Below are 13137 nucleotides of genomic sequence, written 5' to 3'. Positions count from 1 at the left end.
CAGTCAATGAGCACAGGAAGAGTTTGCTGAGAAGCAGAGTAACTTTGAATGGTTTCTGGAGCTCTCCTGATGCAGTCCTGAGTCATTTGCGATTGCTGGCCCATGGAGACTGAGCTCATCCTGTCCTTGGTGGTAGCGAGGGCCAGAGGCTAAAGGGCAGCAGTGTGGCATATCGATTGGTCCTCACCTTGTAACTACAACAGTGATTCTGTTGTTAAATGCCTGCGTGCAATCACATTCATAAAATTCAAATTGCCCACGGTGACGCAGCAGGCCCAATCTTAACTCACGTGATAAAAAAACCCTCACCTATTCTGTCTGGGCTGCACAGCCTTAAATATACTCAACTCTATTGGCTATGATCATAGAATTTTGGTCTCTTGGAGCGTTCAGGGGGATTAGCCCTGATCTTATTGAATGGCTTGAAAGGGCATGTAGCCTCCTTCTGCTATTCCTTTAGCATATTCTTTATACTGGATGCTATTTGTTGTCAACGGAATTATATTCCGAATAGTTAACATTATGGTGGTGGTGGTGGGGGGGGAGAGGAGGTGTGTGTGCAGGATAGGAGGTTTAAAAACAAAAAGGGGTTCAAAACATACTTTATATCATTTCTTTCATGACCTCAGGATATTCCAAAGAGTCTGACAACTGAAGTAAAGTTTGGTCATGGTACTATGTAGGAAATGAGGCAACTGATTTGGGCATAACAAGATCTCAAAGAATAGAAATTTTTTAAAAATCAGACAATGTATATATTAGGTGCTGATTGAAGATACAAGTTCTTGATGCTGATTAGGTGCTGCTCAAAAGATACGATTACGAGGTCAGGACACAGTGGCACAGTGGTTAAAACTGCTTCCTCACCGGAGCCTGGGTTCAATTCCAGCCTTGGGTGCCTGTATGGAGTCTCCCTATGTCCATGGGTTTCCTCCCTTGCTCCAAAAATTTGTAGATTAGGTGGATTTACCATGCTTAATTGCCTCAAGATCTGTAGGTTAAAGTGATCAGTGGAGCAAATACGTGGGGTTATGAGGATAGGGCCTGGGTAAGACGTTCTGTCTGAGAGTTGGTGCAGACTCGATGGACCGAACCGTCTCCTTCTGCACTGTGGAGATTCTACGACTCTATTCCAGGATGCAGCAGGAACTCCACTGCTCTTCCTTGAAGTTTTAGGTTTAAGTTTGAAGTTTATTTATTAATGCCACAAGGATTACGTTAACATCGCAATGAAGTTACTGTGAAAATCCCCTAGTCGCCACACTCCAACGCCTGTTCGGGTACACTGAGGGAGAATTTAGCATGGCCAATGCATCTAACCAGCACATCTTTCAGACTGTGGGAGGAGACCACCCAGAAGAAATCCACACAGACATGGGAAGAACTTGCAAACTCCACACAGACAGTGACCCAAACCGGGAATTGAACCCGGTTCCCTGGCACTGTGAGGCAGCAGTGCTAACCCCCTGTGCCACCTTGCTGAAGTGTCACAGACCTTCTTACATCAAGCCGAGCGGGCAGAGAGACTCAGTTTAATGTTTCATCCGAAAGCTGATGCCGCCAACAGTGCAGGGCTGTTTCAGCGCTGCACTGGCCTAGGTATTTGTACTCAAGTCTTGGAAGCAATACTCAAACCCACAAACTTTTCATTCAGAGACAAGAGTGCGACCAAATGACTCAGGCTGACAAATCAGAAATCCGCATCTTAATCATCAGCACTGCTCCAAAATTACCAGTTAGATTTTTAATTTAACATATCAATGTGATGATGTAACTTTAAAGGGTTTACTGGAAGAGCCATTAATTATGGTGAGCTGATGGCACAGTGCTGACTGAATTTACAGGTATATCTTGGAACATTTTAGATATTTCAGATATTATTCTTCTTCCCTTTCAAAGGGACAACAACTTAAAGCAACATAACCTACGTCTGTTCACCACAGGATGCAGGCAGAACGAGGACAATCAGCATCTACTGCCCATTTTGAATTGAGAACTTACCAAAGGATTTGCCCGAGGTTCCTAATGAACACATTGTGTCATTACTTATTTTAGACGGAGTGGAATAGCTCAACAACCACCAATCTCAGGCTTAGGACAGCATTCAATGTGAAATTTTCTTCCCATAATGATGGCAAACACTAACTGGCTAATTCTTCAGCGTGGCATGGTGGCACAATGGTTAGCACTGCTGCCTTACAGCACCAGGCAGCCGAGCTCAATTCCAACCTCGGGTGACTGTGTGGAGTTTGCACATTCTCTCCATGTCTGCGTGGGTTTCCTCCAGCGTTCCGGTTTTGTCCCACACTTCAGAAACGTGCAGGTTAGGTTGATTGGTCATGGTAAATTGCTCTTTAGTGTCGGGGGATTAGCAGGGCTAACATGTGGCATTACAGGGATAGGGCCTGGGTGGGATTGTTGTTGGTGCAGAGTCAATGGGCTGAATGGCCTCCTTCTACACCACAGGTCATCTATGATGATTCTACAAAGACGTCAAGGTGTAACTCAGGGCAGTACTCACGTCCTGGGAGTCAGCAGTCAGGAGGTTTGAAGATTAAAGACTGGAGCACAAAATTTGGCCAGCACTCCAGTATAGCGCAGAGAAAGTGCAGCACTGACAGATGTAACTTTTTCCTGGACGAAGAGTTCAGCAAAAGTCCTGCCTGTCCTTGCAGGTGAACACAAAAGATCCCACAGCATGAATTCAAAGAGCCTTCTGATGCCCTGGCCCAATATCTATCACTTCACACCATTAAAAGCAGATTATTTGGTTATTTCATTCATTGACTGTGGGGTCTTGCTATGTGCAAACTGACAGACAGCACATCAAAAGTATCTCATATAGAAACATAGAAAATAGGAGTAGGCCATTTGGCTCTTCAAACCTACTCTGCCATTCATTTTGATCATCAAATTCAATATCTTTGTCCCACTTCCTCCCCCCACATCCCTTGGCCCCTTTAGCCTCCAGAGCTATATCTAATTTCTTCTTGAAATCACACAAGATTTTGGCCTTAACTACATTCTGTGGGAGTGAACTCCACACATTCACCAGCCTCTGGGTGAAGACATTTCTCCTCACCTCAGTCCTAAAATCCCTAACCTCAAATCTCCTAGTCCTGGACTATCCCACCATCAGGAACATTCTTTCCAAATCTACCAAGTCTATTCTTGGTAGAAATATAACTGCAATAATACAATTTCTACTTAACGCCTGGAGCTGGGGATCCCATTTGAGACTAAACTGTAAAATACAGTAGCTAATTTTAAACTAAACAGAGCTTCATTAAGCTAACTGCCATTCTGACCATGAATCAAAAAATGAAGAATCTCTGTGAGCATCAAGTAACTCTAGACTCCCTCAGACACCTACATTGTTCAAAACAACTTCTGAAAGCCAGACCCACCCTGTTTATCTTTGTTCAGGCAATAAAAACTATGCCAGCGCAGCAGATCACAGAAATCTGAAGATTAAATTAATCAGAGATATCAGCCCTGAATTGTAGCAAAACAGCCTCAGTGACAAGAGCTGGGTTTAACCTCTTAAATACTGAAGTTTTGCAGGTTCCCCCCCCCCCCCAAATGCAATCTGATTTCAGCCCCCTGCTGACCTTGGCAATGCCAACTATGTGAAGCAGCGATTTAGGGGTAAAAAAACAAAAGTTAATAGCCAATGTGTTAGATTAGCTTCACTGAGGTTGAATTTTTCCCCTTTCCTGAATTTTTCTAAATGAAACAAATCCGATTTCTTTCTTTTAAAAAGAAATGTAAGTTTGGGGGGGGGGGGTATTCAAATTAAAAAAGTTACAAAGCCTCAGGAAAGTCCAGAGAGAGCACTTTGCTGACTGCCCTGCTCTCTGTGTGTGTCCGAGACCCTGGTAGCCGAGCGGATATTCCCTTCACACACACACACATCCAGACAGAGCCAGCAGCAGCCCCACCCCGTCTCCCTAACAATCGGCCACTGGGCACCAACACCTTCAATCATCCACCGCCCCCCCACCGAGTCTCAGGGTAAGAAAAAAAAGGGAGAGAACCCCATCAATAAAGCGGGGTGAAGGTTCTGCGGTGCTGCTGCTGCTGCAGCCTGGGGCTCACTGCCTATCTCCCCCACACTGCTGCCCACATTGAGGACTAAACAAAGCAGCCTCCCTCTCTGAGACGGGAGGGAATAGAAATCACACACCTCCCTCCAGAAACTAATCCGCAGACCACTCCGAATGGAATAATACTGCAATCAGAATTTGGTTCACTGTTCCCCATTGGAGCCAATTGGAAAAGACACACAAATATGCACATTTCAACTCCAACTTGCCATCAGCTCCAGACTCAAGGAATGCAGCAATCCCAGAGGAACACTTTGTGCCTCCAGGGGACAGTGATTGGAATCTCCCTTCCTCTCTGTTTAAACCACAAACCTTGTGTATCTGTACAGTCTCTCACCTTGCAAGGAGAAGATGGATTTCCTCGCTATGTTTTCTCTCTGTCCCTGTTAATTTTCCCCCCTCTCCTTTTTTGACTGGATCCTTTGGCCGCAGTTTCCGTCTCTGGTTTACACACACTTCCTGCACCGATCACGTGTTGAAATCAGCTGTTCCATTCCAACCTCCTTGTTCATGTCCCTCAGGCTCCCAACCCGAACAGCCGGATCTGATGCGTGACTTTATTCCAGATACCTTCCACACTCAACCCCTTTTCTATGCCATTTCCTTTTTGTTTTATAAATATGTAACTGTGAGATTGTAGTCCTGTCCCATTTAAAAATCTGGCACAATGCTTGGAAGCTGCTTCAGTTTTTCTTGGCACAGTCCCTTTTCAGACTGATCGTGTCCTTGAAAATTTTGCACCCCCACTGACCAAGTTACTGTGTTGAATTGAGACATTCTGGGGAAATACAGCCAGCGATTATCGTTAATCTGAAAATATATCTGGTACGTGCATTCCCTCGAGTCCGAGAATAGTGAATGGAGAGGAGAGGGGACAAAAGGCTGGCTTGAAAAAGACATTTCAGGATTGCTTGAGGCTGTAGTTGTACTAGGCTGCTGGACTGAAATTGTTAAGTGTGGAGTGTGATTCACAGACAGTAACAACCATTGTGTCTGCCTGGATTCATAACTCATTGCATGCGTACTTAGCAAGATGCACAGATCGCTGCTTCTTGCAGTTTAATTTACTGCTTTGAAGGCGGGCTTGAGTGGGTCAGCTTTCTCAACGTGTTGCAGACACTTGCTTATATTTGTTTATTAGTGGTGTCACAACTAGGCTTACATTAACACTGCAATGAAGTTGCTGTGAAAATCCCCTAGTTGTTATACTCTAGCACCTGTTTGGATACACAGAGGGGGAATTTGGTGTGGCCAGTTTACCTAACCAGCACGTCTTTTGGACTGTGGGAGGAAACCAGAGCACCCAGAGGAAATCCATGCAGACGCAGGGAGAAAGTGCAGACTCTGCTCAGCCAGTGACCCTCTCCCTGCTTGCATAGCTTTCTGTCATCTGCAAACTCTTCCTTACAGGCTCAGTTTCTTACTTACAAAGCCCCTTTGCATTAAATGTTCAACAGCTATCCATATGCATCCAAAGAGGATGGGAATGGAATCCTGAGGCACACTTTTACTAACATCACCTATTGGGATTTCAGCATTGTGTTTCTCATGTGCAATGTAGCCTCCAGCTTTATTACAAGGCTTAACAGAGGTGCTTAGAGCAAGCTGGTGGGACCTCTCAGGCCCGTTACAAAGCTAAGTGACTAGTACCGTTGCCTCACAGGGTCAGAGACCCAGTTCGATTCCCAGGTCGGGTCACTGCCTATGGAGCTTGCATGTTCTCCCTGTGTCTGCATGGGTTTCCTCCAAGTGCTCTGATTTTCTCCCACAGTCTGAAAGACGTGCTGCTTAGGCGCATTGACCATGCTAAATTCTCCCTCAGTGTACATACCCAGACAGGCGCCAGACTATGGCGACTAGAGGATTTTCTCAGTAACTTTATTGCAGTGTTAATGTAAGCGTACTTGTGACACTAATGAATAGACTTTATAAACTTTAGGCTATCTGCAATAAAGCTGGAAAATGAGGTTGAAGCAAAGTATTGTAGAGGTAGAAGCAAGTAATCTGTGTGATCAAAAGCAAATGAGAAATGAGACACCAAGATTGCGATTGGTTGAGCCTAACACAGTGACTGTGAAGGGGGAGTGGAGAGAAGGGGATGGGTGAAATCAGTGGCAAAGGAGAAGCCAATCTGATGCGGCAGTAGTCTCTATCCTTATGATCTTGAGCTAGAGGAAACTGTGACTCAACCAAGATCTAACAACATAACAGTTCAGACGTTGTGGAAGTGGACTTGGAATTTACCATGCAGGCCTAAGATTTGTAAAACAGCTGGATTACTTTGTCTTTCCATAACCCAACTAAAATTATAAGCCAAGCACCAAAGCACAAAAGCATAATGAAACACATCTTTAACTTAAACTGATCAAAAATGTCAGAGCACATGACGGACACAGAGTTGCAGAAGAATGTCATTTAACCACAGTTACCAACATATTCCGATACCACAACACCGCGGATTATTAGTCAAGGCCAGATATTTCTCTTCACAATAAGATGATCCAAGACAAGGAGTATGACGAATTAACTGTACATTTTACAATATCTGAGCAATGGCTAATTTCTTTCATTAGCAATCTGACAGAGTAATCTTGACATCCAAATCTGAAGCATTGTTTTAGTTGATTTAATTTCAAAATCTGTACCCGTGTATCACATGCCTCCAGGGTAGAGGCTGTCTGTTGTTGACATAAAATAACTTGCATTTATAGGGTGTCTTTCGCAACCTCATTACGTCCCTAAACTCTTCACAGCCATGAAGTACCACAGAATCAAAGAATCTACAGTGCAGAAGGTGGTCATTAGGCCCATCAAGTCTATACTGACAACAATCCCATCCAGGTCCTATCCCTATAACCCCCTCCTAGTCCCCCTGATACTAAGGGGCAATTTATCATGGCCAATCAACCTAACCCACATATCTTTGGATCAAAGTACCATTGAAGCGGAGTCAGCATTGTCATGGGGGAGACACCACTGTATGTTTTGGAACAGCTAGATTTCCATAGGATAATAATCAGATGTGATCTGCAGTTTTGGGCGCCGCACCTGCGCAAGGATATTTTGGCCCTGGAGGGAGTGCAGAGGAGGTTTACTAGGCTGATACCGGAGTTGAGGGGATTGAGCTATGAGGAGAGGCTGAATAAACTAGGCTTGTACTTGTTGGAGTTTAGAAGAATGAGGGGAGATCTCATTGAGACGTATAAGATGATGAATGGGATGGATAGGATAGAGGTGGAGAGACTCTTCCCGCTCAAAAACGACAGTAGGACTAGGGGGCACAGCCTCAAGATAAAGGGGAGGCGGTTTAGAACGGAGTTGAGGAGGAACTTCTTCACTCAAAGGGTGGTGAATCTCTGGAATTCTCTGCCCGTTGAAGTGGTGGAGGCTGCCTCGCTAAATATTTTTAAGAAGCGGGTTGATGGGTTCTTGATAAGAGAGGGGATTAAGGGTTATGGGGAGAGGGCGGGAAAGTGGAACTGAGCCACAACAGATCAGCCATGATCTTATTGAATGGCGGGGCAGGCTCGAAGGGCTAGATGGCCTACTCCTGCTCCTATTTCTTATGTTCTTATGTTCTTTCATTTAGAAACATTGTTGGTTGAGAGATGAATAATTTCCAGGAGCTATGATTCATTCAGGGACAGAAAAATAATCTTGCAGTGAACCACAAGTTGTTCACTGCTCTCTGTGTAATTTTATCCTTTGAATGAATGACATTTGTCAATATAATGAGTAATCAGTTTAAAGGAATGACCTGAATGTTTCTTACATGTCAACAAATCCTGGTGCAACTCTACACTATTAGAGTCATAGAGGTTTACAGAATGGAAACAGGCTTGTCCATGCCGCCCAGTTTTTACCACTAAGTTAGTTCCAATTGCCCGCGTTTGGCCCACATCCCTCTATGCCCATTTTACTCATATAACTGTCTAAATGCTTTTTAAAAGACAAAATTGTACCCATCTCTACTACTGCCTCTGGCAGCTCATTCTAGACACTCACCACCCTCTGAGTGAAAAAAATGCCCCTCTGGACCCTTTTGTATCTCTCCACTCTCACCTTAAACCTATGCCCTCTAGTTTTGGACTCCCCTACCTTTGGGAAAAGAGTTGACTATCTACTTTATCTATACCCTTCATTATTTTATAGACTTCTATAAGATCACCCGTAAGCCTCCTACACTTTAAGGAGAAAAGTCCCAGTCTATCCAGCCTCTCCTTATAACTCAAATCATCAAGTCCTGGTAGCATCCTAGTAAGTACTAGGATGCATAACTAGAACAAAAAGCTCGTAGAAAAGCAGAGATTAGTTTAATGCACGTAGGCCACTGGTATAGCTGTAATAATGGGGCCAATCAAGCCACTCAGTTGCAGTCAACTGCTAAAAGAAAACAAAGGAATGAAACTGGATGGATCACCCAGCATCAACCTAGGCATCAGAAACAATGGCAAACCCAGTTCTGTTGTTGACTCTGCAAAGTCCTTCTCCTGAACATCTGGGGGGCTTGTGGCAAAACTGAGAAAGTCATACTCATGGAATCATTCCTTACACAATGTCCCAGATACCTTTGTCACTATTCCTGCGCATGTCCTGTCCCACCCCAGGTATACAGCACAGTGGTATACAGTCCTGGGAGTTCTCAACATTGACTCTGGACCCCATTAAGTCTCATGGCACCTGGTCAAACAAGGCAAGGAAAATGCCTTCTGATTACAATGTGCTGTACTCCCTCAGCTGATGAATCAGTACAACTTCAGGAAGCACTGAGGGTGGCAAGAGTGCAGAATGTACTCTGGGTGGGGACTTCAGCATTCACTACCAAGAGTGGTTCAGTAGTACCACCACAGACCAAGCTGGCTGGGACTGCGGCAGTTGATGAGGGAACCAACAAGAGGAAAAACATAATTGACCTCATCCTCACCAACCTGCCCATGGCAGCATTGGTAGGATTGACCATCACACATTCCTCGTGGAGACAAAGTCTCGCTTTCACATTATGGTCACAACATCACGGTGTGTGGCACTACTACCATGCTAAATGGGATAGATTTCAAACAGATCTAGCAATTCAAGAGTGGGCATCCATTTGGCGCTGTAGGATATTGGCAGCAGAACTGTACTCCACCACAATCTGTAACCTCATGGCCCAGCATATTCCCCCATTCAACCATTGCCACCAAGTCAGGGGATCAACCTGGGTTAAATGAAGAGTGCAGAAAGTCAACCCAGGAGCAACACCAGGCATACCCAAAATTAAATATCAACCTGGTGCAGCTACAACAGAGGATTAGTGTGCCAAATAGCAACATCAGCAAAAGTTAGACATTCCCACAACCAACAGATCAGATCTAAGCTCTGCAGTCCTGCCACATCCTGTCATGAATGGTGGTGGACAATTAAACAACTCAATGGAAGAGGTGGATCCACAAATATCCCCATCCTCAAAGATGCAGAACTCTAGCACATCAGTGCAAAAGATAAATCTGTAGCATTCACAACAATCTTCAGCCAGAAGTGCTAAGTGGATGATCCACCTTGGCCTCCTTCAGAGGTCCCCAGCATCACAGATACCAATCTTCAGCCAATTCAATTCACTCCATGTGACGTAAAGAATTGGCTGAAGGCAGCACTGGATCCTGCAAAAGGTACAGGGCCCTGACAATATTCCAGCAATTGCCCTGAAGATTTGTTCTCCAGAATTTGTCATGCCCCTAGACAAAATTGTTCCAGTACAGCTACAACACTGACATTTACCCAGCAATGTGGAAAATTGCCCAGTACATCCTGTACACAAGAAACAGGACAAATCCAACCTGCCCAATTACCCACCCCATCTGTGTACTCTCAATTATCAGTGAAGTGAAGGATAGAGTCATCAACAGTGTTATTAAGCAGCACTTGCTTAGCAAATACCTGCTTGCAGACACTCAATTTGGGTTCTATCAGGGCCACTTCAGCTCCTGATCTCATTATAGCCTTTGTTCATACATAGGCAAAAGAGTTGAACCTCGGAGGTGAGGTGAGACTAACTGTCTTTGACATCAAAGTTGGGAAAATGTTGGAATCAATCATTAAGGAAGAAATAGCAGACACCTGGAAAAGAATGGTTCAATCAAGCAGACGCAGCATGGATTCATGAAGGGAAAGTCATGTTTGACAAATTTACTGGATTTTTATGAAGATGTAATGAGTGCGGTTTGACAGAGGGGAACCAGTGGATGCGGTGTTTTTAGATTTCCAGAAGGTGTTCAATAAGGTGCCTCACAAAAGGTTGCTGCATAAGATTGAGGTACACGGAGTTGGGGGTAAAGTGTTCGCGTGGATTGAGGATTGGCTAACTAACAGGAAGCAGAGAGTTGGAATAAATGGGTGCTTTTCCGGTTGGCAGTTGGTGACTAGTGGAGTGCCGCAGGGATCGGTGCTGGGGCCTCAACTGTTTACCATATACATAGATGATCTGGAGGAGGGGACCGAGTGTAGGGTAACAAAGTTTGCAGATGATACAAAGATGAGTGGGAAAACAAATTGCATGGAGGATGCGGAAAGTCTGCAGAGAGATTTGGATAGGCTAAGTGATCTGGCAGATGGAGTATAACGTTAGCAAGTGTGAGGTTATCTGCTTTGGAAGGATTAACAGTAAAATGGACTATTATTTAAATGGTGATAAATTACAACATGCTACTGTGCAGAGGGACCTAGAGGTCCTTATGCATGAATTACAAAAACTCAGTTTGCAGGTGATCAAGAAAGCAAATGGAATGTTGGTCTTTATCGCGAGGGGGATAGATTATAAAAGCAGGGAGGTCTTGCTGCAATTGTACAAGGTACTGGTGAGGCCACAACTAGAGTACGGTATGCAATTTTGGTCCCCTTATTTGCGAAAGGGTATATCGGCTTTGGGAGGGAGTGCAGAGAAGGTTCACAAGGTTGATTCCGGAGATGACGGGGTTAGCTTATAAGGAGAGATTGAGAAGACTGGGCCTGTACTTGTTGGAGTTTAGAAGGCTGAGGGGAGACATATTAGATAATGAAAGGGCTAGACAGGGTAGAAGCAGAGAGATTATTTCCACTTAGAAAGGAAACAAGAACTAGAGGGCACAGCCTCAAAATAAGGGGGAGTCAATTTAGGACAGAGTTGAGGAGGAACTTCTTCTCCCAGAGGGTGGTGAATCTTTGGAATTCTCTGCCCATTGAAACAGTGGAGGCTACCTCGTTAAATGTGTTTAAGACACAGGTAGATAGATTTTAGACCAATAAGGGAATTAAGGGTTATGGGGAGCAGGCGGGTAAGTGGAACTGAACCACTATCAGATCAGCCATGATCTTATTGAATGGCAGGGCAGGCTCGAGGGGCTAGATGGCCTACTCCTGCTCCTATTTCTTATGTTCTTATCAAGGCCACGTTTAACCAAATATGGCAACAAGGAATCAATGGGAATCAGAGGGAAAACTGTCTGCTGGTTGGAGTCACACCTGGCACATTTTGTGATGATATGCCAATTTCAAAGAGTTAATTTCAGGCATCTTTGCAAAGATTGGATAAGTGGTAATGGGGATGCGAATAGTGTACACCAGGATCTCCAAGTTTACAAATAGTAAATTAGAGTAGATGGAGAAGGTTGAGAGATTTGATAGATTTGAGAAGGTTCAAAGGCAATTTGACAGAAATGCTCAAAGTTACAAGAGGTCAAGACAGGGAGAAACTATTCTTGTAGGTGGAAGAGTACAGAACTAGAACCATAGATTTAAGATGATTGGCAAAGGAACCAAAGATGACACAAAGAAATGCCAATGGGTTACAATTGTAGATTTCAAAGGGGATTAGTAATACTTGATGAGAAAACTAAATCATAGGACTATGGGGAAAGGGTGGAGAAGGGTTGGATTGCCCTTACAGGGAGGCTGCATGATCTTGATAGGCTGAGTGGCTGCCTTCAGTAACTATTCTATGGCACTCCATTAGTGACTGTGTGCCATTAAAGATGGGAAGGTGAACTCATGACAACATACCCAGTAAGGAAGAATCACTGAAGGCTGTTAATTCACAGATGCTAAGACGGTGAAGAAAAATCAAACAATAGTTATTTTACTAACAGAATAAGCAGACTTTATAGCACTAAAATCCAAAGTTAAACTTGGCAGGGAACAGGATGTGTGAGATGTATATAAACATCAGAATGTCACAGAAACAAATTGAGGCTTTAAGAACCTGAGGGTCGGAATCAAACTCATGTCATCTAAGAGATGAAAGAGCAATAGCAAAGGGGATGCAAGATGAAGTTTATCGCCAGGAGACATTCCTGCAGTAAGATCTAATCAGGAAATTGAATGCAGATTTACTGAGACATTAAAAGGCTACAGAATCCAGTTAAAGTCTATACACATGGATAGTTACAATCAAGAATCATAAATATTAAGCAGCTATTTAACCCCCAAACAATTTACTTCCAATTTTAAAAGAAAAGTTAACAAAACAAACAGGGAAATGCGGAGCAAGCAGCCACACATCTATACTGGCTAATATACTAGACATTGCATATCAGGGTTGAATGTGAGGACTACCATGTGACAAATTAGTAAAATAGAAGCCAATACGGCTTCAGGAAGTGTCCATCTTCATTGTTTCTTTGTGATGTGTTTTAATAGAACGGCCCAGCCTTTAGAAGCAAACATGCCATGGGATTTCATTCTAACTGACTCATTAGTGTAATTGTTTACAAGATACGATACTCCCAAGAGACGGCAGTTAAGATTACTTTCTAAATCTTTACCCTTCCTGCTTGTGTAGAGTATATTGCAGTAAAGAAAAATGGTTCAGAGTTTTGAGTTAATTACAATGATTGTGAACTAGCAACACGATAACACAGGTATGTTAATACATTCAATCAGCCAGCAACCTTTCAAGATTATTCCTTCTAGTTAACACATTAAAATACACCAAGTATGTATAAAGAAACGTTTCCTTCCAATAAACATTAAGCTAAATGTGGAGATTCATATTCCGCATGGATCATTATTGGTTTTACAA

The 13137-nt window shown here is 43.6% G+C and overlaps 1 protein-coding gene across 5 annotated transcripts in view; it reads right to left on the bottom strand.

Moving 5' to 3' along the window:
* cttn (cortactin) overlaps positions 1–4568 on the bottom strand; it is a 64394-nt gene extending 59826 nt beyond the window's left edge. For 2 of the 5 annotated variants that reach the window (XM_080189945.1, XM_080189946.1), the window contains exon 1: positions 4444–4568. The gene's annotated coding sequence lies outside the window, so the exon portion shown is untranslated. The remainder of the gene's footprint in view (positions 1–4443) is intronic. The other 3 variants (XM_080189947.1, XM_080189948.1, XM_080189950.1) reach the window with 2 other exon arrangements.
* Between the last annotated feature and the right edge of the window lie 8569 nt (positions 4569–13137).

The sequence above is a fragment of the Carcharhinus amblyrhynchos genome, chromosome 6, assembly GCF_965287045.1.
Source record: "Carcharhinus amblyrhynchos chromosome 6, sCarAmb.v2.hapA, whole genome shotgun sequence".
In the NCBI taxonomy this organism is placed as follows: Eukaryota; Metazoa; Chordata; class Chondrichthyes; order Carcharhiniformes; family Carcharhinidae; genus Carcharhinus; species Carcharhinus amblyrhynchos.
This window is presented reverse-complemented; position numbering and strand designations above follow the sequence as displayed.